The sequence below is a fragment of the Athene cunicularia genome (assembly GCF_003259725.1).
Source record: "Athene cunicularia isolate RWA chromosome 4 unlocalized genomic scaffold, athCun1 chr4_part2, whole genome shotgun sequence".
Taxonomy (NCBI): domain Eukaryota; kingdom Metazoa; phylum Chordata; class Aves; order Strigiformes; family Strigidae; genus Athene; species Athene cunicularia.
The window spans coordinates 12,953,437-12,974,488 of record NW_020799099.1 but is presented as its reverse complement, the minus strand read 5'-3'; the positions used below and the strand labels follow the sequence as shown (position 1 = coordinate 12,974,488).

Here is a 21,052-nt window from a genome sequence, read left to right as displayed (position 1 = left end):
AAAGAAAGAAAGAAAGAAAGAAAGAAAGAAAGAAAGAAAGAAAGAAAGAAAGAAAGAAAGAAAGAAAGAAAGAAAGAAAGAAAGAAAGAGAAAAGAAAGAAAGAAAAAGAAAAGAAAGAAAGAAAGTCCACTATCTCCTGCTAATGTTTTGATATAGTCACTGCCTGACAATCATTTTTGTCAAAAAGCCATATTCTGTAAACACTTGACAGTGGTCTTCATTGTTTTGTTTTGCTCCTGTAGCAAAGCATGAAGTGAAACAGTGATGCAGGAATATTACTACAGTCACTGACTCTCCTCTTACAATAGTTGGGCTTCCTTGGAAGGACTTCGGTGTTGGCAGGCTGCTTTTCATTACAACAGGGTGGCCAATTTGGGGTATCACATGCAGCTGAAAAATTGTGAGTAAACTGCTATTACTTGCAGCAGGAACTTAAAGGGCTTTGACTTGCAGAAGGGAAGATCACAGGACAACACAAAATTCTTTTCTATTTAGGTGGACTGGAGAGAAAATGAGGGTTCATGCCCTCACATTGCAGCAAACCTTTGTTCTGTTATGTCCTTATAAAATAGTGGGAGAGCCAAATGCATTTCAGTTGTACTCAGAGATGAGAGTTACCCCCGTGCTCAGTTATACTGGACAAAGCTCTATTGAATTGGCTGGGACAAAAGCATGCGGTTTGTATTAAGCACGGATTCTTCTTACAATGCCATCTGGTTTCTGAGGCATAAGTTTTACAAGTGCTTGAGCATCGCTTTGGTTAGTGCTGCAGTGTTTAACTGATTGAGGAGCTCGACTCTTACAAGGAAGACAGACACACAAAAGTCAAAGCCCTATTTGTTTCTGCCATTGCTTAGAGGTTTTCTGTATAGCCAAGGGCAGACAGCGGTTCATCACCTCTCTGTGTCTACAAAGTCAGCTGGGTCTGGATCAACGGAAATACCCAAGGCTCTATAGATACATCTTTAGGAACCCAAATTCTTTAAAACCTGGCTCTAAATGACTAAAGAAAAGAAATCTCATTAGGGGTGAAGTGACCCTAAAAGCCAGTTGTGTTGTTTTGAAAACCCTACAAGCCTCTCAGTTTCACAAGCAATCTAATTCATGTCCAAGAAGGAGTTCAAATCCTCTTTGTACAGTAGTTAATGCTAGAGTAAGTTTTCCTCATACTGGTTTACAATACACTTAGTTTCTAGAGAGGAATAGTTTTGCATTGGCATGAGGCAGATTGGAAGAAAACAGCTTCCCAATGACTCTGCCAGGCAAGGCGCTGCCGCACACAGCTTGACTACGCTGATACTAAACGCTTTGATTTTCCCTGTAAATAACGGTGCTTGAGAAAAGAGCAAGGTGAAGTCTCTCATTACATGGACAAAAGGAAGTAGGAAGCACGAAGCATCTCAACGGGTGGCTCTCCTTTTTGCCCCCCTTTTTGTTTTCCTGGATTTGAGTTTTAAAATGGGTTATATTTTGCCTGCAGCAATTTCTTTTAATAACTGCAATTATTCTCTCCCATTGTTCTGATTCTTACAAGCAAATTAGGGAAATTCAAAGGCAATTTTCATGATTGTTTGTTGTCAGGGGCTTATGAATGGCTGTTCTATTTTACTGGGATGTCTCGTTAAATAAATACCGAGCATGGCACAAGAGCCGTAAACAGTCAGATAAAGATCAATTCATTTAGGGATAGATCCTGCTTGGTGCTTAGGTGGGCATGCGGGACATACGGCAGGACTCCTTCACCATAGACATAATTTGCAGGCCACAGCAAAGGGCATTCTGAATAAATAGCACCAGGACCTTGTGACATACCATGTGGGAGATAACGATGCAAGCTAAGAACAACAGCAAGACTACATTTCTGGAAAACAAACAAACACACACACACACACACACACGCACACACAAAACACACCCAAAATCAACCCAAAAAACAAAGTCAAAGCCCCTAAAAGGACTGAAGTATCCATTTATCCAGCTCAAAATATCATGCAAATGTGTCACAAAGGTGCATCCATCAATGACAGAGGATCAGGGACACATGCCAAATCATTTTAGGTTCAATCTGGCTGGAGGAAAGTGAATGTACAAGGCAAACTTAAGCTAATAACTTCCAAATGCTCCGGTATCTCTGAGGTTTCTAACACATAATAGGACTGATTTCCACTTCCATTAACATGCAGATACTCCTGCTAAATCTCTGTAAAGACAAGCCAGGTATAAAAGATGACAAGCCTAATGTTTTTAGCCTGTTTTACCTTTTTAAACCTCTGATGAAGTGCAATCAAATCCAGCGAAGTGGGAGAAATCTCAGTCTAAGTTACACAAAATTAAATTGGACTCAATACAGCCAGCACTGTGGACTGTAGAGGCTCAACAGTATTAGCTATCTTTATAAATGTTCCCAGTTGGGGCTGATAATTAGCCACAAGGCAGGCATCTGCATGATACTGAACTTCAATTCCAGCACTTGCTGAATTATTTTACCACATATTTTATTAGTTTATTAATGTTGATGAGGAAAGACAGAAAAATGAGAAGTTTCAGCAAAATACCTGTAACCTGATTAACAATTCACATGTGGAATCTTCCCTGCTTATCTACTATTATTTGTGCATCACAGATTTTGTGCAACCCACCTTTACTATAGAGAGAAATCAAACCTTTCTCCTCCTCCTGAATGACTCAGCAGGGAGAAAGTCAGACACGTTGCTAGAATACCTATCAAATCCTGTGTTCATAAGGTGCTCTGAAGAGGACCTACTCCATAGACACATCTCGGCAACCCATATCATCTAGAGCTTCTTCTCAGAGCTTTATGCTTATTAGAATTTCTAAAAGCTCAGAGGCAAAAAAATAATGCTGGTGGGAGAGGATTAGCAAACTCTCCTCCATCTGCTTATCCCAAGGCAACACGAGCCTGGTTCTGGAGACATTAATCTACTCTCAGTGACAAAGACAATGAGAATGTGAATTGCTAGGCCGTTCTCACAGAAGGACCATGGACCCCAACCAATTTTTTTAACTTTTACTCTAATTTTCAGAATCCACTGCATCTGGTGCCTTTGCAACATGCAAATATCCACAGCTTGATCTCATAAACTTGCTGAGCCTCACGTTCTCCTGAGCTCTCCAGGGCTAAGGACTGCTGCCTAAGAAAAGTATGGTTTTCAACCTTTGGGAATAAAGGTAGTAGTTCTGTTCAGAAAATACCTACAGATGTGCTTACTCAAAATAATATACAGGCTATTAATATCCCCTACAAAAACAAAGAACATTTGTACTAAAAGAAAAACTGAACATATCAATCTGGGAACTGATCTTGAGACTCACGAATTTTAGCTGTGAGCGTCTTCATTGATCCAGAGCAGCTCCTTCCAGCAGTCTCTCATCACAGGTCCTTTTTTCCTCATCTCCTTTGGGCTTGAGTGTGTGCTCTGGACACTGGGTATGCCCTTCTTCCCTGTGCTCTCCTTGTTTGCTGGCAGCCTCTCCCAGCCAGCCACGACCCTGCCAAGGTCTCTCTCCCCTCCATCCTGGTGAGCCCACCTCTGCCAGACAGTGGCACCCAGGACAAGGAAAGCAAGTACATCTTTCTTGGCTGCAAAACCTGTGTAAAGCAATACCAGGAATACAGTTTTTATCCGGTAACAAGGCTCTGCCAACCAGCCTAATCACCAAGCCATGGGCTCTGCAGCCTCACGTCTATGTTTTGAGTGAGAGCAGGGGTTATGCCAGATTGCAAGACACAACAGGATATAGGCAGCATTGGCACAGCCTTCCTCAACACTTTCTAAGTTTGCCTCCGACATCAACACGTCAGGCCACAACTACCGTAGAACATCTTCGTGCCTACCCAGTCCTCTTTAAACAGCCAGCACCCGTCTGTGGCCTTTAGCTCAAGGCATTCCCACCTGAGGTTACCTCTACATCTTCTCATACTCCAGAGATCACAAAGCCTCTACTGTCTGACATACTACATGGGTGAAACAGTCCTCTCAGCCTCTCTTCGAGGTGAGAAGGTGACTGGTTATGAGCCACAGGGATTCTTAAACTCTTTTGCCACAAAATATCTAGCCTAATCCTTCCCTTTGTTAACATTTACACAACTGTGATTTTATTCCCTTTTCTCTGTTTTATGAAGAAATTAGCAAAAGAAATGAAGAAACTGAACTGATTTTGCATTTATTCAGATTTTTTTTTTTTTTCCAAATCTAAGCCTATGTGAAGTAGGAGAGAAAACCCTGGGCAAAACAAATCAGTATAAAGCTACCCAGGGTCATTTAGACCATTCTATATGTTTGCTTTGCTCTTTCTCACTTCTGGTAAACTAAATTTATAAATTGAAGTGAAGGCAGAAAAATAATCAATGCTTTCTAGAGCATTATTAGAAACATCTGAAGATAAACAACTCTGTTAGCAAAAATTCCAAGTCTTAATACTGTAGCTTCTCTATCGGCAGTCTTATGTTGGCTTTGTTGTCCCTGGGCAACAGAAGGCTAGTTTATGATAATTTAAGAAAGGTTACAGTGTTGGTTGCTGAAGAAACATAAATAATGGTATACTGATAGAAAAAAACAGGGCTGGGGAGTTAAAGAGAAATAATGATTCTAAGCAACCTGGACATAACCTTCTTTATTCCAAATGACACTTTTGCCCATTAAGCATGGCTTTAAACAACACATGCTTGTGATCCCAATATACAATATCTGAACTACTAAAACAATGTTTTCAATACAGTGCTTTATTTAGCAAGGGACCTGATCCAAAGCCACTTTATGTAAGGGAATTTTCCTGCTGATTGGAAAAATGAAGCCACAAAAAAACAAGGACAACTACTAAAAGTAGACAGAAGACTAAGAGGAGATATAACAGCAGTAATCAAGTACATAAAAGATTGCAGAAAAATGGAAGGGAGCAATCTATTCTCCACTTCCAGGGTGGATAGGATAAAAATAACAGGCTTAAGTCACAACAAGAAACACTAGCATTTTGCAAGAAAAAAAAATTGTTAGCAGCAAAGCACTGGACTATGATACAAGAGAAAGCAGCAGTCTCTCTTCCTACCTTCAAAACAGCTACCCAGACAACTCTGAGGAGCAGCTGAGGCATGTCTGCCTCTGCTTTGGGCACTGGAAGCCCCTTCCCTACCTCACGTCTGGCAATTCTTTCATACCCACTTTTCCAAATAGTAGCAACTGGCTGCAGGATGAGAAAAAACAAATCCTCCCACGGTCATCAATACCTAAGCCTCCCCTCTCTTCCCTGAATAAAGTTATAGCTGACAATCACTTAGGAGCATTACTCTTACCCTAGACTGTAGGAAGAGGGTGATCATCTAGAGAAAGAAGGAGCTACTGGAATCTACAGCTACTGGGTAGAAGTGGTAAAATCTCTGCAGACCTCCTATTTTCAACATGAGAAGCACCCATCTTGGGTCAGAATTCATGCATCCAGTCCAAGATCTTCAAACAGCCAGCAGCCAAACACTTGAGATAAGGTGTAAGAATGGGGTATATACATAGCAAACTCCTCTCTCCCATCAAGCTCTGCTAACCCTCTGCAGAGCTTTCAAAGACTACAGCCACATTGCTTCATTTGTGACAGGGTTGAAATCTGAGTAGAGATCAGAGAGGGAGCTGCCCCATCTTTTCTTGGAAGCACATACACCAGAAGACTTGGAAGGACTTCTTGTCTTTTGAACTATATTGCACCAGACTGGAAAAAGGGTACCTCTGCAGAGAAACAATGAAAATCTGCTGGGTGGGGCAGATCAAAAGATGTGAGAATAAACTTCCCCATAACAAAAACCACATGCTTTCATCCCAGCCAATTCAACAGAGCTTTGTCTGGTATAACTAAGTATGGAGGTAACTCTTCCCCTAAGTATGACATGTGGTTACAAAACCACAGCTTTAACTCTAACCCTCCTTTCACTGGGAGCTCAGACTTTGAACAGCATGCTCCATGCCCACTCTGGAGCTTCAGGGAATATCCCTTCCACTCTTTTCTATGCCTCCATGGCCTAGCCATGCTCTCCTCCCTGAGACAAGCAGGGTCATTGTCCCCCACCACATCTCTCCCATTACACCCCTCGCTGCTTCCCAGCCACGCCCCATGGCTCAGCCCCTTTGCTGATAGATTAGACATACACATCCAAGGAAAAGCTGTGGGCTTAAAATGGGCACTCTGAGTAATGTTAAATTAAGAAGCACAGCAACATATTCCAGACTGCCCAAAAGATTTAGAGGCCTAAAAGTGGACTGGAAATGAGACAAGGACCACAGAGTGCCACTTCTGAAAAGAGAATTTAAATCTCAGATGGCATAGGCACCCTTGCAATTCATATTCCACATTTAAACAAAAGTAAGAGGCAATATACTCCTGTTCATAAGGAAATTTTATGTCTCATTTTACAGTCATGCTTGCTATTTGGGTGCCAAATATATATTTCATAAAGAGTTGATAAAGAGTTAATCTGCATGTTAACACATAGTTAATCAGTTGTTATGGAGTCCAGCCATTGTGCAGGCTGTTTGTAAGTTTGGCTTGCAGCCGTCTACAACACCTTCAACTGATGAGCTAATAACCTCTGTAATACACACCATCCGTTACTGGAACCACCTATGCTTTCAAGCTATCATTTACTACTTTTTCTAAACTATAGATAGACCTTAATATAAAGAATGACCATTTTATGTTTGCTTGCCTGAATATATACGAGCACTCAACCACATCATTAAAATAATTTCACTGCTAAGGCATACCTAATATTCCAAACAGACAGAGCAGAATTTAAATTAGGGGGAAAAGAGACGGTGATTCCTTGCAAAAAAGTCTTGAGATGTGACAAGAAAGAAGAAAATGGATTTGTACAAAATTACAAGCCAATAAAAATGTGAACTCTACTAAAAAGTTTTTTGAGCTTTGATGAAATTTTGTTTCACTTTTAGTTTTAATCATGATTTTGCATTATACTTGCAATTTTTGTGTTCTGCTGGCCACAGGAGTAAAAATTTTGAAATACCACCACACTGATATACTGGGCATTTTTAAGTCAATGCCAAAGCTTAAACAAGGTCAGTTTTCTACTTCACAAGAAGGACATGCTTGCTACAATCCTAAATTGCCTCAGATCAAGGAGAACAAGAAATTAAGGCAACTGTGAGCTAAATATAAAGAACATGATTATATTAAAAATTGTAACCAAATATATGCATGTACCTTTTATTTTTGTAAAGGCTCAGGTCCTGGAGTCATGGGATAGGAGAGGAAAAAATCCCTTTGTTTTCTAGAAATATATTTATAACTTTGTGATTACAAAGAAGGGCCCAAATCCATGACTCAGAGTAAAATAAAAATAATATTAATTGTCCTCAATGCTGTAAAAGTTATAGTTTTCTACAAATGTATTGCATAATTGTTTGGGTGGACAAGCTTTGCAGTCATGGAGACATGAGAACAAGGGAGGGTCCTTTGCCTAGAGAAGAAAAGGACCCTTTTCCCAATCTCTTCTCACCTACCTCAACCTAAATAGTCTTTACTACAGCTAGGATGTTGCTCCCTGTCCATGGCACCCTGATACTACTGTATTTTTCTCTCAAATTCATGCTAAATGAACACTGCATGTGGCCCTGGCATCTACAGACAGATTTTCAGCTTACCTGAATGCTGGTCCATGAAATTCCTTATGTTGGGTGGCATAGTGGTGGTGAGCATGCCACTATCCTCTGGTGGGGAAAGTGAAGCTGTTTTATTTTGCCTGTAACGGTCTTGGTGGAAAAAATGGTTCTGTCTATCTAGCCTCTCCTCTTCTGTGACTTCCTTTGCAGCTGGAGAAGTGCTGAGCCTGAAAAAAAAACAAACCAAAAAATAATATTCTGAGAAGGTGAGAGACACAGAAGCTCTGACTGGGGAGCCCTTAGTTAGGGCTTATACGCCAAGTAGGAGATTTGACAGGCTTTATATAGTATCTCCACTTTGCCCTTCAGTTTACCACCTGCTCTACTCTGATGGCAGGATTTGATTCTTTTGCAAAACACAAAGCTGTAAAACTGCAGAAATTAAATCCATGCAATGTGATCCTCTTGCCTCCTTTTTCACAAAGCTGTCAAAATAATGATGTATTCATGGTATTTTACTTGATGTGTGAAATTTCCAGCACACAGATATGAATCAAAGCATTTTGTGCTATTTATCCTCTCAAAAGGATTTTGAGCCTCTAGCTTTTAATAGATGGAAACTATAATTTTAGAAGGTGGGTAGTGAAACTTCTCTTTACACTTGAGTGGACAGCTCAAGGTGATAAGGGAAGTGCTTGGGAAGCACAGTAAAGCAAAAATGTTTTATACCCAGGTACAGCATGGCCATCCCATGCCTCAGCTAATTTAAGGGAGGAGAATCTAAAGTGGAAGAATGTGTGAGGATATGTTCCATACAACCATGTATATCCAGCAACGTTCTGCCCTGGGACATGCATACCCAACTGCAATTTCACAATTCAGAGGCAAGGAAGTGGCGAATCTGTGCCATTATATGGGTAGGTCTTAGGCAGAGATGGTGCGTGAGCTCAGCTGTGCTGCCCAGTTTTACTGCAGTGAAGCAGATACCTTGTTCAAGGAGGTGTCTTTGGACTAACCTTCAATTCACAGGCAGATTAAGCAGGAAATACTTCAGCAGAATTGGTTCAGACTGACACGTTTAGTAAGAGATAGTCCCATTTCTGTTCCTCATACGCCTTAAAACCCATCTAAAACCAGTTAAAAGCTACACTGGCTTTGTATGAGAATTTATTTACTGTTTCTTAATTTATTTATCTATTGCGCACAGTGAGGTTAGAGTGGGAAAACATCAAGCCATGTATTCAAAATGCACTATGAACTACAAAGCTGGGTCAAAGTTCCCAGCTGGGTAAACTAGCACAGCCACTTTGACTTCTAGGACTTTAACAGATTTATAGACAGCTCAAGACCAGAGAATATCGCAACAGAGATTACACTGTGGGACAGAACAGCTTTTCCATTTGCATTTGCTCTGTTTCTAGCTCAACACCATTGTCAGCCATACGTGGGACTGCATAATGGTGGTGTAATATAAATAGCATTTCTTAACGCTGGAAAGAAGATGGAGTGAACCAGGTTCTGGGTACCCCTCCACTGTGGATTTGTACTACAGAACTGGATCCCCATAAACAAATAAAAAAAAGTACACGAAACCTATGGAAGTCAATCAAGAAACTTATTTGTTAGGTGGGGGTGGGGTGGTGAACTTGCCATTTTTTAAAAATGTCATAGAATTTGGACTTACTCAGTTTTAAAAATGACTGGAAAAGATTACAACATTAACAATTTTTAAAGTACCCATCACGTGACTTTTCTACAAACAGTTACCCATAAATGTAAATATTTTTGGAAACGTGCAATTCTTACAACAATTTATTTGCCGTTCCAGAAAAATCTTTTAACACAGCTGCAGAAGATGCAATGCCATTTCTCTAGATTTCAAACCTCCTGAGAAACCAATTATGTTGATTGAAAATTGGTTATTTCCTTCACCAATTTCCCACCAATCAGGATAACATCACTACACAGGTTTCTAATCAGGATTCATTAGAGTGGATGCAAAAAGTATTATGAGGTCTTCTTTTGGATTACTATGCACTATTCTCTAGGATAAGAGGCTTGACTTTTTTTGTTTTAAAAAATCAGATCATAAGAGCAAATTATGTATGAGTGATATACAGAAAAAAGTAATTGCACTTACGGGAACAGTTGCCTGAGGATAGGATCTTCTCCAAAGCATGTATCTCTTAGATGTAACTCTTTACACAACAGTCCTGTAAAACTGAAAACACAATAAATTCATAGGACTTCTCGGTCACATCACAGACTTTAAGAGAGCTAAATTCCACCTATAGAATTTTATACACAACAGAAACATCCTGCCACAAAAACACACTCTGTTGGTTTTGTATCATTTTAAACAGCACCTTAACGAATGTCATAAAAATCTTACCTATTTGCTCCCTGTCTTCAGGGACTTGAGATTAATAAAAAGAGTCAGAGTAAGATTTAACTTCAGATACAACGGGAACTACTGAAATGGCTGTTCAGTTTCTACCTGAATTTATTGGTGCTCTTTCAAATTTCAATGCTGACGGCTATTTCTCTTTCAAAAAGATGGGGCAAATATCTTGACATGCTGCTGGAACTGGTAAGCAGCTCCAGGCATGCCTATGGCAGCAGCCCATGTTAATTCTGTGCCTGTCATCAGACCTTGCAAAATTGGATGTCATATGCTGAAGCAAGTTATGGCATCTGCAGGGCGTTTTACAACTGGAGACTGTGTCTTGCAGTTATGTGACATTAGACACACTGGGAGTTACCCCCATTCCCCCTTCACATGTTTTTTTGGCTACCCCTTTCTACATCTCCCAATGTAGACTTTTTAGAATATTCATAAGCCTAAGTGACCTTGCAATCTTTGGAGGTTCAGTTCTCCAAATATTCCATCTCTACCAAGATAAAGATCTGGGCACAAAATTTAGCAATCTCCCATTTTCTAGTGTTGTTAACTGCAAAAGACTCAACTGTTTTTCACTTATTCACCTTTCTCTAAGACTATCCAAACCGTACAGAAAACTGCCAGGACAGGAATTACTGACTCGTCCTTGGAAGCCACTGTATCTAAATGCATATGGAAAAGATTCCTTATAATGAAGACTTCCCCAGCAGAAAATTTATTTATTTAAATGCACTGGCTATTTAAAAAAATTCCACAGACATGCTTTAATGATGAGCCATTTTGATTAGTGCAGTACATTTTTCTCATAGTATATGATACTGGTTTTTCTCTACACTTTCTGTCTCCTAGTCAGGCTGTTGCATTTTCTTTTTATTTTGTTTCTCATCCTTAATTAACTTGACAATCTTTTTTTTTTCTTTTTTTCTTTTTTTTTTTATGAAATGTGTCCCTTTCTTATGACAGCTGATTGACAAAACACAGCTTCTGAAATCAAAGACAATCTAAGCAGTAGATCACAGGTATGAAAAGTACCCAGACAAGTACACACACTGAGACAGCAAATTAAAAAAAGATTAAAGAAGGTATTTGCTATCCCCTGGATGGCAGGCATTGCAAGTAAAGTACCGACAGCAGTACTGGCCTCTGATTATAAGTGAGAAGGCAGCTCATTCTCCTCATTTTAAAAATCTTTATCAGGCTATTCTTTAATCAATACTGGAAGGAAAGGTAAAGGCATGGACATGTGAATGCACATCAATGCAGGTATGCCATCGCTAAATCATTTTCAGCATGACAGAAATAAAATAGCCACAGAGCCATCCCCTTCTTTGGTTGACATAGCAGATTATGAAAGCTGAATTTCAGGGTTTAGTAAGAAAAGAAAAGCTGTGAGAAAGCAAAGAAAAAAAAAAAAAAAGTATTCTCCCTCTGTGTAGAAACAGCATCATAATCATGCATTTCCTAACCATGTGAATACCTACTCAGGAGCAAGGAGTACATACCCTTTCTTTTCTTTTTTCAGTTGGAACAATTTGAGATCAGATTGTGTACATGACCCTAAAACTGTCAGTCAGACTCCTTCCACCCAACACAGTCCCAAAGCTCTGTAGATTCACAGAGGCTATCATTGCAAAATATTTGATTAATAGGGACAATTTAGGCTGATAATCTTATTTTGTTGCATTCATAAGAACTGAGTCATGGGTGTCTCTTCATCAACTTTTCATGTCTAGGAACCTGAGAAATTTTACCACATTCAGTGACTTAATGGCTGATTTGGCTTAGAACTACATTCCACAACAGCAGAGCACCCTGGAGATACACTCGCTTGTCATAATATATAAAACTTCTTCCAAATCCATTGTGCGTGGCTTTACACCGTTCACTGAAGACCTTGAAGGAAGAAAAGACTCTTTTCTTGTCTCATTGCTCCCAGGATGATGCTTGAAAGCTAGCAAATGAAATACTGGAAAGGAGTTTCAGAGATCTGTTGTATATTTGTTTTTCTCTAAGAAACAGAGTGGAAAATGGCTTCACAAAAAGTTGCTTCAGAGTAGGACTATGAACGCTATTTACAGAACACCCTAGGCGTTAATATTTGACTTGTACAGGTATGCTTTCAAGAAAAAAAAATACACATCTCTTGTACGATATTAATCAATACAGCATCCCAAGATATGAAGTTGCAGAGTTAGACACCTGTGTGAAATTCTGGGTCCAATGAAATAAAGAGAAGCTCAGCCACTAACTTCAGTTTCAATCAGAAATGTATCCCTGACAGCGTGGCTGACCATCTCTGGTGCCTTGGTGTCAGGCACTCAAGCCAGCTTCAAACCATCCGTAAGCAGGTATGCCAGTACTAAACATCCATAGTCTCTTTCCAGGCAAGAGAAATTAGTGAAGATTTTTCACCTTGGCCAATTGAGTTTTCATCAGTCTTGACTTTCTGGCCACATGATTAGAAAATTCAGAAAGAACACTTTTGAGAAGGTAATTTTTTGAAAGTGAAATAAACAGCTCTTTCTCACATGTTTGCACACGTTAATTACTTGCAAAATGGGAAGTATTAGCCCTGTCTTTTTCTGGTTTTATTACTATAAATATACAGAAATTAAAATACCCTATCCAGCAGCAGCATAAAGCTTTTGACTGCTGTTATCAGTACAAGAAACCTCCTTCCAAAAGGCCTATGAGTGAATGATACCCATAGATTTAACCTTTATATGTGGTAGCAAGAAAGCTGAATGGCATTTTCATTTTATACCTGTGGAAATATGACAAGACAGGCTCAAGCTAATCTATGTATTTCCTAAATGTACTCGGGCATCTCAAGGATGCAAAATTCCACTCTTCTTTAGGATTTATGAGAGCATCTTGTGTGAATCCCCAGTATTAAAGCCCACTCTTTCTTCCTCTGTGAATGCAACCATTAACAGTGTATGACAGTACTGGTTAGAAATAGACAGGGGAATTAGTTACTTAGGTGATCTTATCTCTTAGGTGATCTTATCTCTTGAACATTGTTTTACTTTCAGTGCTCAACTTGCAATCTCTGTTTTTTCATCTTTTCACTTTCATTCATATATGGCCTATATGTGTGTATATATATTTAAGTTCTGATATTCTAAAAATATAAACTGAACTCTTCTTCCAATTCCAAATGCCATTATGTGGGACCAGACTGACACTGATATGGGTAACTGGAGGGCTGGAACACGGAATGCCATAGCCAAACCTGCAGGTGGTACTCAAGCATTTCAGGTGTGAAGTAACTGATCAGTGACTGGCAGCATGGCAGTCCTCCTTGTCTTCTGCTGGTTAATTAAAATCCCAAGATATAGAGGAAGGACACAAGCAGAAAACCAACAGCAGCACTGTTCTACACTCAGTTCATTTCTCACCTGGCAATGTAATGGTGCCATCTCCAAGAAACTCACCATCTTCTGCCTCTGCATGACTCTCTCATGTCTCTGAAATATGCGGTATGTCCTGTGGCTCTGAACCAAGTGGAGATTTTTTGAAAGCAGCCTGTAGACTTGACATGACTACTTCTGAAACAACAGATGAGCAGCACTCTGCTCTCCCCCACCATGGACTGGCATAAGGAAGAAGCACTTACTTTGGACAGGTCCTCATAAAATCTCACCTTTTTAACACACCCCAAAATGGGTTGTCGTGCTTCTGCCTCTGACTCACTCCAGGCTGTGAGCCTAACCAGATAACTCCTTCACTCTTAGGAGCGACAGGCAGCCTTGCCAACTTGAGCTATTTCCATCCCCCTGCATGTGTTATAGACCAACATCTATCAGACTAAGTGTCCCACTCTCTGTGTATTTGTTGAAAAATCTCTTACTTAGTTGTAGAACTTGTAACTTTAGAAAATGTTCTAAAATGATACAGCATACATAAAGAATTCTCATTTAGAAAGCAAAGCTATAAATGTAGTAATTTCTACTCTACTCTCAGTATTTAACCTTCATATTTTACTTGGATTCATTCAGAGCTTGTAAGAAAACCAAGAAGCAAAACCTTTAAAAGTTTGATAAATACTTTTTCCAAAAAACATTTAATTGTAAAAATGAATAAATAAATAAATAAAATGCCTGTACAGAAAACTTCAAGCTGGTAAACCAACCAGTGAACTGTATGAAGGAATCACTATGCTCCATCTCCAGCATACTGCTACCACCTGTGTCACAATTTCACAGGTATATTGGTTTCCACATGCAGAACCAGGCACACATACATGAGGTAAGTATCAATGTACACAACACTCAAACTGTATAAACACACATGAACACTTATCTACAAATACACAGATGTTCCCTCTCGTATCTTCTTTTTCTTGTATGTATGTTTAGAGAGAGCATTGGCACACGTGTACAGTATGTACAACACAGTGACATTTGCTTCTAACAGCATGAGCCTTTTGTTCTCATTTTGCTTACCTGTCACTTCCTCTTAATCAGGCAACTGATGCAGTTGTAACCTAATACAACTAGAAGGCACTGTCAAATGCTTAATAATTTGCAGACTTCTTTTCCTTCAAAGCAGACTCAGAGTGCAAGTGGCACAGAAGAAGCATGCTTGAACTCTCCTGACCTGGACAGCTGCTCAAATAATGGCTCAAAAATTAATACCAACAAAAAAAAGTGTTGAAGGCAAAATTTTGGCATGTGTCCTTCTTTGTTCCTTTACAGATTTTGAGTATCTTCTTAAGAAAATTAATATAAATAAACAAACTAGACTGAAATATAAAGATCAGAAACAAAGCAAAAAGTTGTATATAAACAAACTTTTTTAATACAATGAATTCAAGGATGAAGACTTATTTGATGTTAAAATAGTTTAGAGGGTCTGAGTAATGTTCAAAGAGGAGGCATAGGGCAGAGTAGTTACAGTATTGCCTTTACCACTGGAGTATCAAAACATTGACCAGCATGATTGAGGTCAGCAATGACAACACTGACAGTGACAACAAATCCTGCTCTCCTCTCTTATTCTGGCCTTATTTCCACTTGATTCAGCCAAGAAAATTATGAGTAGCTCAGTGCCTTCTGACTAAAATACCCCATAATCAAAGCTGTTCCCAAAAATATTAGTTTCCAAATCTGAAATTCCCACATAGGCATCTAATTCTACACCTGCAAAATCTCTGGAAAGCTGTGCACCCCCAGTGCCAGCGCAAATATCTGTCCCATAAATACCTTGCAGATGGCCTTCCTAGGTGAGATACCAAACCTGATGCCACATTAAGGTCACTCTAATCCATTGGGCCTGCCTGCAGCTGACAAAGCACAGGGGCTCCCCACACCTGTTTCCAAGGTTTTTTCTACATATAATGAGAACACCGGTGACAAGTATAGAACCTGCTTCCTGTAGCAAGGACATGTCACAGAAATGCCTTTGAGGAGTATCCTGAGAATGTCCTTATACACCAATCCACTACTTGTACAATGAGCTTGGCTACACAATAGGAGATGCCTCACAGAAGATATGGTCCCATGGGTAAGTGAAACTAAGGACAAATAGCTAGAAACAGGACAGGTACAAACGGAGTACATTTCAAAGGTGTCGGTTCACTTACGGATGTTACTAGGCACCTCACTGGATTTAAGTACAATTTCAGTCCCCAGCTCCTATTCGAAGCTGGATGACAATTTTTCTTTTCCCAGCAAGTGGGATTCTGCACCCAGGCAGCCTGCAGCAATAAAGGCTCCATGATTCAGCTCACCCAAGCAATTGGTAAAATCCCTCTTTCTTGGGTCTAAATGTCAGTTTGAGCATCCAGCAGAAGAACATCAATGTCCTGTTAAGGCCACATCTGAAAATCCCCCTGAAACAACTCTTCAGGTCTGCTACATGATGAAGAGCTGGGGGGGACACATCTAACTCCAAACAAAGCAAAAGTTTAAAGGTGCCATTGCAACCGTCAGTTACATCCATACACAACTGCTGAATTCAATCTCCACTGGAAATCAGCTGCAGAGCATCACAGGCAACATTTCCAGCAGCAGTTGGCACTGTCAATCTTGTCTGCTTCACATGCCTTCCACCACACTCACTGCGATACCTTTAGGGAGGCAGATAGTGCATATGCATAAAGATGACTGCTTACATCATTTTATAAGGTTTAAAATACGTTCTAGGTAACTAATTATACTAATGGGAGAAAGAAACATGCAAAAGATTTATCAGACATTCAGAAAAAAGTGGGCACCTCCTCAATAGAGAAACCATCATGAGGCAGTTTAAGAGGGATCAGACACGACTACTGTCCTGCTGCCATAAGCCTTGTCAAAAATGGGATCAAAACACTGTAAGACCATTCCCTCCTTCTAAAGCAAAATCTACCTCTTTCCCTCACTTCTCACTTCTATTTTCTCCTCCTTTGCCATGTTTTCTTTTACAGCTGTTTAATTTCCAATTAAAAGTATCTCCTGTGCTGAGCAGAAGGACGAGACACAAGTCTTACCAAACAAGACACCGAGCCCAGGCTGTACCAGGAGGACGCTGCAATGGCAGTGTCATAGTGCCAGTGATGGAAAGGCGTGGGCTCAGAGCCAAGCCAGACATGCAGGGTGGCTCATATGGGCCAGTACTGAACTTTCATTTGGCCCTCTGCGTTTTGCACGTATTTTGCTGGTAGTGATTATGGGAGCCTGAGCAAAACTCAACAGGCAGCTATATAGTTTACCTATTAATAAAACTGACTCTCATGGTTTTTTTTCCTTGCTATTTTGATGCCACCTGAATGCAGGCATGGTTATAAATCACAGGGAAATGTGCCATTAATCAAGGAGCAAGGATGTTCTACATGAGGAATGGGCATTCACAGGTAGGGCAGCCCCTTGTTTTATTTGGAGCTGCTTCATTTTAAAGAGGGCAAGTGAAAGGAGAAACCCACTGTGGGTTCATCTTCTAATTCCCAGCCTCAGGCTTTCTTAATTTTCTCTCTCTAGCACAGAAGTTAAGCATACAGTAGCACTTTCTCCACCACTGATATATGTCACTGACCAGTAGGTGGTACACCTGATTAAGGGTACAAGCACACAAGTGATTTACACTCACCTAGACGGTCCTTTTACATGGACCTATTGACATAAGGGACTGTGCTGTATTCAAAAGCAAAGCTGGGAGTTAAGCAACGTAAAATGCAGAATTCTCTGCAATTTTAAAATGCTTCCTATTTGTGTGTGTGTATGCATGTGACTTTACATTTAATTGGAAACAGTTTTATTTTAAAAATAATCTTTAAAATAACAGTAGTGGTAATTTATATCAGAACTTTGAGACTCCCAAGGATTTTAATGGTAAAGTCATTCTCTGCAACTTACTTTATATCATTAAGTTGTCTATAATACACCTTCCTATTTTGTTGTCAATTATTTCCTTCTGCTGCTTTGAAGACAAGTAAATGGTTTTGGTGATTTATTCCTCAAGGCATTTATAAAACCTGCCCTGGTAATAAACTACAAAACAGTTAGTTTCTGATGTCAGCAAATGCTGGTACTTATGAAAGGCCCATGAACTGATCAGAATAATTTCAGCTATTTTATTCAGAAGTATTAAAAATTAAAATATGACTATTATTTTTATTTCACGGAATTATTTCTACAACATCCAGCGTTTTGTTCAGATGCATGTCAAATAACTGAAAGTTAAACAGTTATTTTTTTTATTTCTTGATTGAGCAAGCATTTCATACTCAGTTCAAATACATATCAATGGATGTAATATTATTTTTCATGTTAATCCTTGCTACTGCTTCTGAAATATACTTTTGTCTTCTCTCCTGACAGAGAAGCCAAACTATGGTTACAATATAATTTTTCCTGGCATTTGCCTTTAAATCTGAGCAAATTTCAGTAAAGCCATTTGTTATGAGGTAGTTTACTTTGCAAGAAATTTCATATCTAGTTGTATATCTTTCTGAGACTGTCCAAAAATCTGAAGCCTCATATGGATATTTTTAAATAAACTCAGTGATAAATAGTCTGTAATTCAATAAATATTTTGGCCTGTAGTCATTTTCTCAACAGATTCTCTCTGCCATGGGAAGATTATATTCAGAAATCTTAAAATATGAGCGACATTTCAAAGAATCTTTAAAAATATATTAATCTATATTAACTGCATTAAGGCAAGAAATGAGCTCATGGCAACTGGCAAATTCACCATCCTCTACAACAAACAATTACAGGAGTGTGGAGTATATACAGAAAATAACATACCCTACAGCTAAGCAGGATATTAGATTTGCCTGGTTATAAGTAAGCCATCAGCTGGCTTATGGCTACACTATTTATGAGTTATGCTGTCCTTCAAGATACAACTCACATTTTGTTTAATGCCACATGACATATTCAATTTAAATCAAGATATGGCAGATAAAAACGCTGTCCCTAATAAGTGACTCAAGTATTTAATATTCTTGAGGCTTCTTATTCTGAGTACAGGGAATTTAAAGGCAGTTCAGAATTCTTTAATTTCCTACATCTAAGATTTCTTTACCTATGGTATAAGAAATCCACATCATTGTAAATCTCACAAGATGACCTATCAGCTCTGCAAATAGCCACAGGGAAGATTTATTTTTAAAATAGGTATGATTACTGCTGATGTCTGTGTTCCCTCTGTGGAAAAATATTTAGGGATTCACTCACTTGTAGCTCTCATTACATTTCCATCTATGTTCCCAGTGCACTGGCATCAAGGCTTTCAAGCACTGTTCTGACCACCCAAACTCAAGTTTGATACAGACTAGAGAAGAGAGACATCAAAAATAATCAAGACTGCTTTGTTTAAGAAGAGGCTCTACAGCTGAGCTTGGAGGGAAGATGTTGGAGGGGTATTTTAATAGAGGTCTGTAAGATCACAAGCGAGGGAAGATGAATATGAAATTACTGGTTTTTGCTTTTCCTATCAGTGAGGTGGAGGCATCCAGGGGAACAGCAATGCAGCAAGTTCAAAAGAAACAAGAGGTATTCCCTCCATAGAGCACAATGGGATATTATACAAGCTGAAAAATAAGCGGATTAAAAAATGGATTAGCCAAATTCCTGGAGTCCAGGTTTCTCAGCTGCTACTAAATACAGCAGCCTGGTTGCAACCCCTGATCTAGTCAACCCTTTAGCTAGTGACTGCCAGAAGCCAGGAAGGTATACAAGGGACAGGTCATTCAAAACACATTATATTTTCTAAATTTCCCTCCCTGAGCATCTGCAAGGGGCTCTTGATGTGGGGACAGTACTGGGTGAGACAGGCTTTTGGACTGAACTGACACAGCCACTCTATTCCTGTGTTATGTCCTCAGTTGCCTGCAAAGACTCCGTTCTGGGGCCAGTTCCACCACTGTCCTCCTGCTCAGAGTAACCACCATTTTGGGCCTGTCAGAAGTCAAATAAATGCCAGCTCTGTACTTTACAGGACATCTAGGGCATGAAAATTAACCTCCTGGCAGAATTAATGGGACACTACAGATGAATTCACACAGAGGAGAATATGCTTAGACTTTGGGAGGATTCTTTTTTTTTGGCAGGGTGGGGCTGTTCACTATCTTGTGTGGTGCCAAGACACCCCACTGAGTATCAGTGATGAGAAGAGTACCCCACTCTCTCTGCTTTCACCTCCACAGCAAGATTGCCTGGCTCTTACTGTGCACAGTCTCAGAGAAAGCCTTTCTGAAAACTGCTTGGTAATGGTAGAGGCAACACTGCACTACATAAAATATTCCGCCATGGGCACCAGAGGAGGGAGATGGTTAGTCACCAAGTGAGATAGAATGCAGAGGTTGTCACATGCCTCTATCCCTGCAGCTGTTTCAACCTTTATGCTTTGTTGTGCTCGGAATATGCTCCAAGTAGTCTACTGGGGCTGAGGCATAAACCAAGTTATGCATCTGAACTCCTTAAACATGCCTTAAGTGCTTTCCATAGTAAAAACATTTCCGAATCTGCTCTAGGGAAGTAACTGGCCCTACTCCTTTACAAACCATTTTCACACCAGCAGTTTTAGTTATTAATGTCAAGAATATACTGTTATGCACTGTCTATATGTGGCCCAAGTGTCAAGAAACTGTCCAGGTGGCCTACAGCTAAACTCACAGCTATGCCAAATCAAACCCAAAAGATGCTGCAACAGAGGAATCTCTGGATGAAATTCTGTGACATTCAAGTGATCTGAAAAGATTACCATAACACTCCCAACTGGCTTCAGCATACTGCTACCACCTGTGTCACAATTTCACAGGTATATTGGTTTCCACATGCAGAACCAGGCACACATACATGAGGTAAGTATCAATGTACACAACACTCAAACTGTATAAACACACATGAACACTTATCTACAAATACACAGATGTTCCCTCTCGTATCTTCTTTTTCTTGTATGTATGTTTAGAGAGAGCATTGGCACACGTGTACAGTATGTACAACACAGTGACATTTGCTTCTAACAGCATGAGCCTTTTGTTCTCATTTTGCTTACCTGTCACTTCCTCTTAATCAGGCAACTGATGCAGTTGTAACCTAATACAACTAGAAGGCACTGTCAAATGCTTAATAATTTGCAGACTTCTTTTCCTTCAAAGCAGACTCAGAGTGCAAGTGGCACAGAAGAAGCATGCTTGAACTCTCCTGACCTGGACAGCTGCTCAAATAATGGCTCAAAAATTAATACCAACAAAAAAAAGTGTTGAAGGCAAAATTTTGGCATGTGTCCTTCTTTGTTCCTTTACAGATTTTGAGTATCTTCTTAAGAAAATTAATATAAATAAACAAACTAGACTGAAATATAAAGATCAGAAACAAAGCAAAAAGTTGTATATAAACAAACTTTTTTAATACAATGAATTCAAGGATGAAGACTTATTTGATGTTAAAATAGTTTAGAGGGTCTGAGTAATGTTCAAAGAGGAGGCATAGGGCAGAGTAGTTACAGTATTGCCTTTACCACTGGAGTATCAAAACATTGACCAGCATGATTGAGGTCAGCAATGACAACACTGACAGTGACAACAAATCC

At 39.6% G+C, this 21,052-nt stretch overlaps 1 long non-coding RNA gene across 1 annotated transcript in view; it reads right to left on the bottom strand.

Moving 5' to 3' along the window:
• The window catches only part of LOC113479802, a 10,803-nt gene extending 959 nt beyond the window's left edge, over positions 1-9,844 (bottom strand). The window contains exons 1-2 of the long non-coding RNA XR_003398341.1: positions 9,764-9,844; positions 7,666-7,850 (exon numbers count right to left, since the gene is read on the bottom strand). This is a non-coding gene — a long non-coding RNA (uncharacterized LOC113479802). The remainder of the gene's footprint in view (positions 1-7,665; positions 7,851-9,763) is intronic.
• Positions 9,845-21,052: the final 11,208 nt, after the last annotated feature.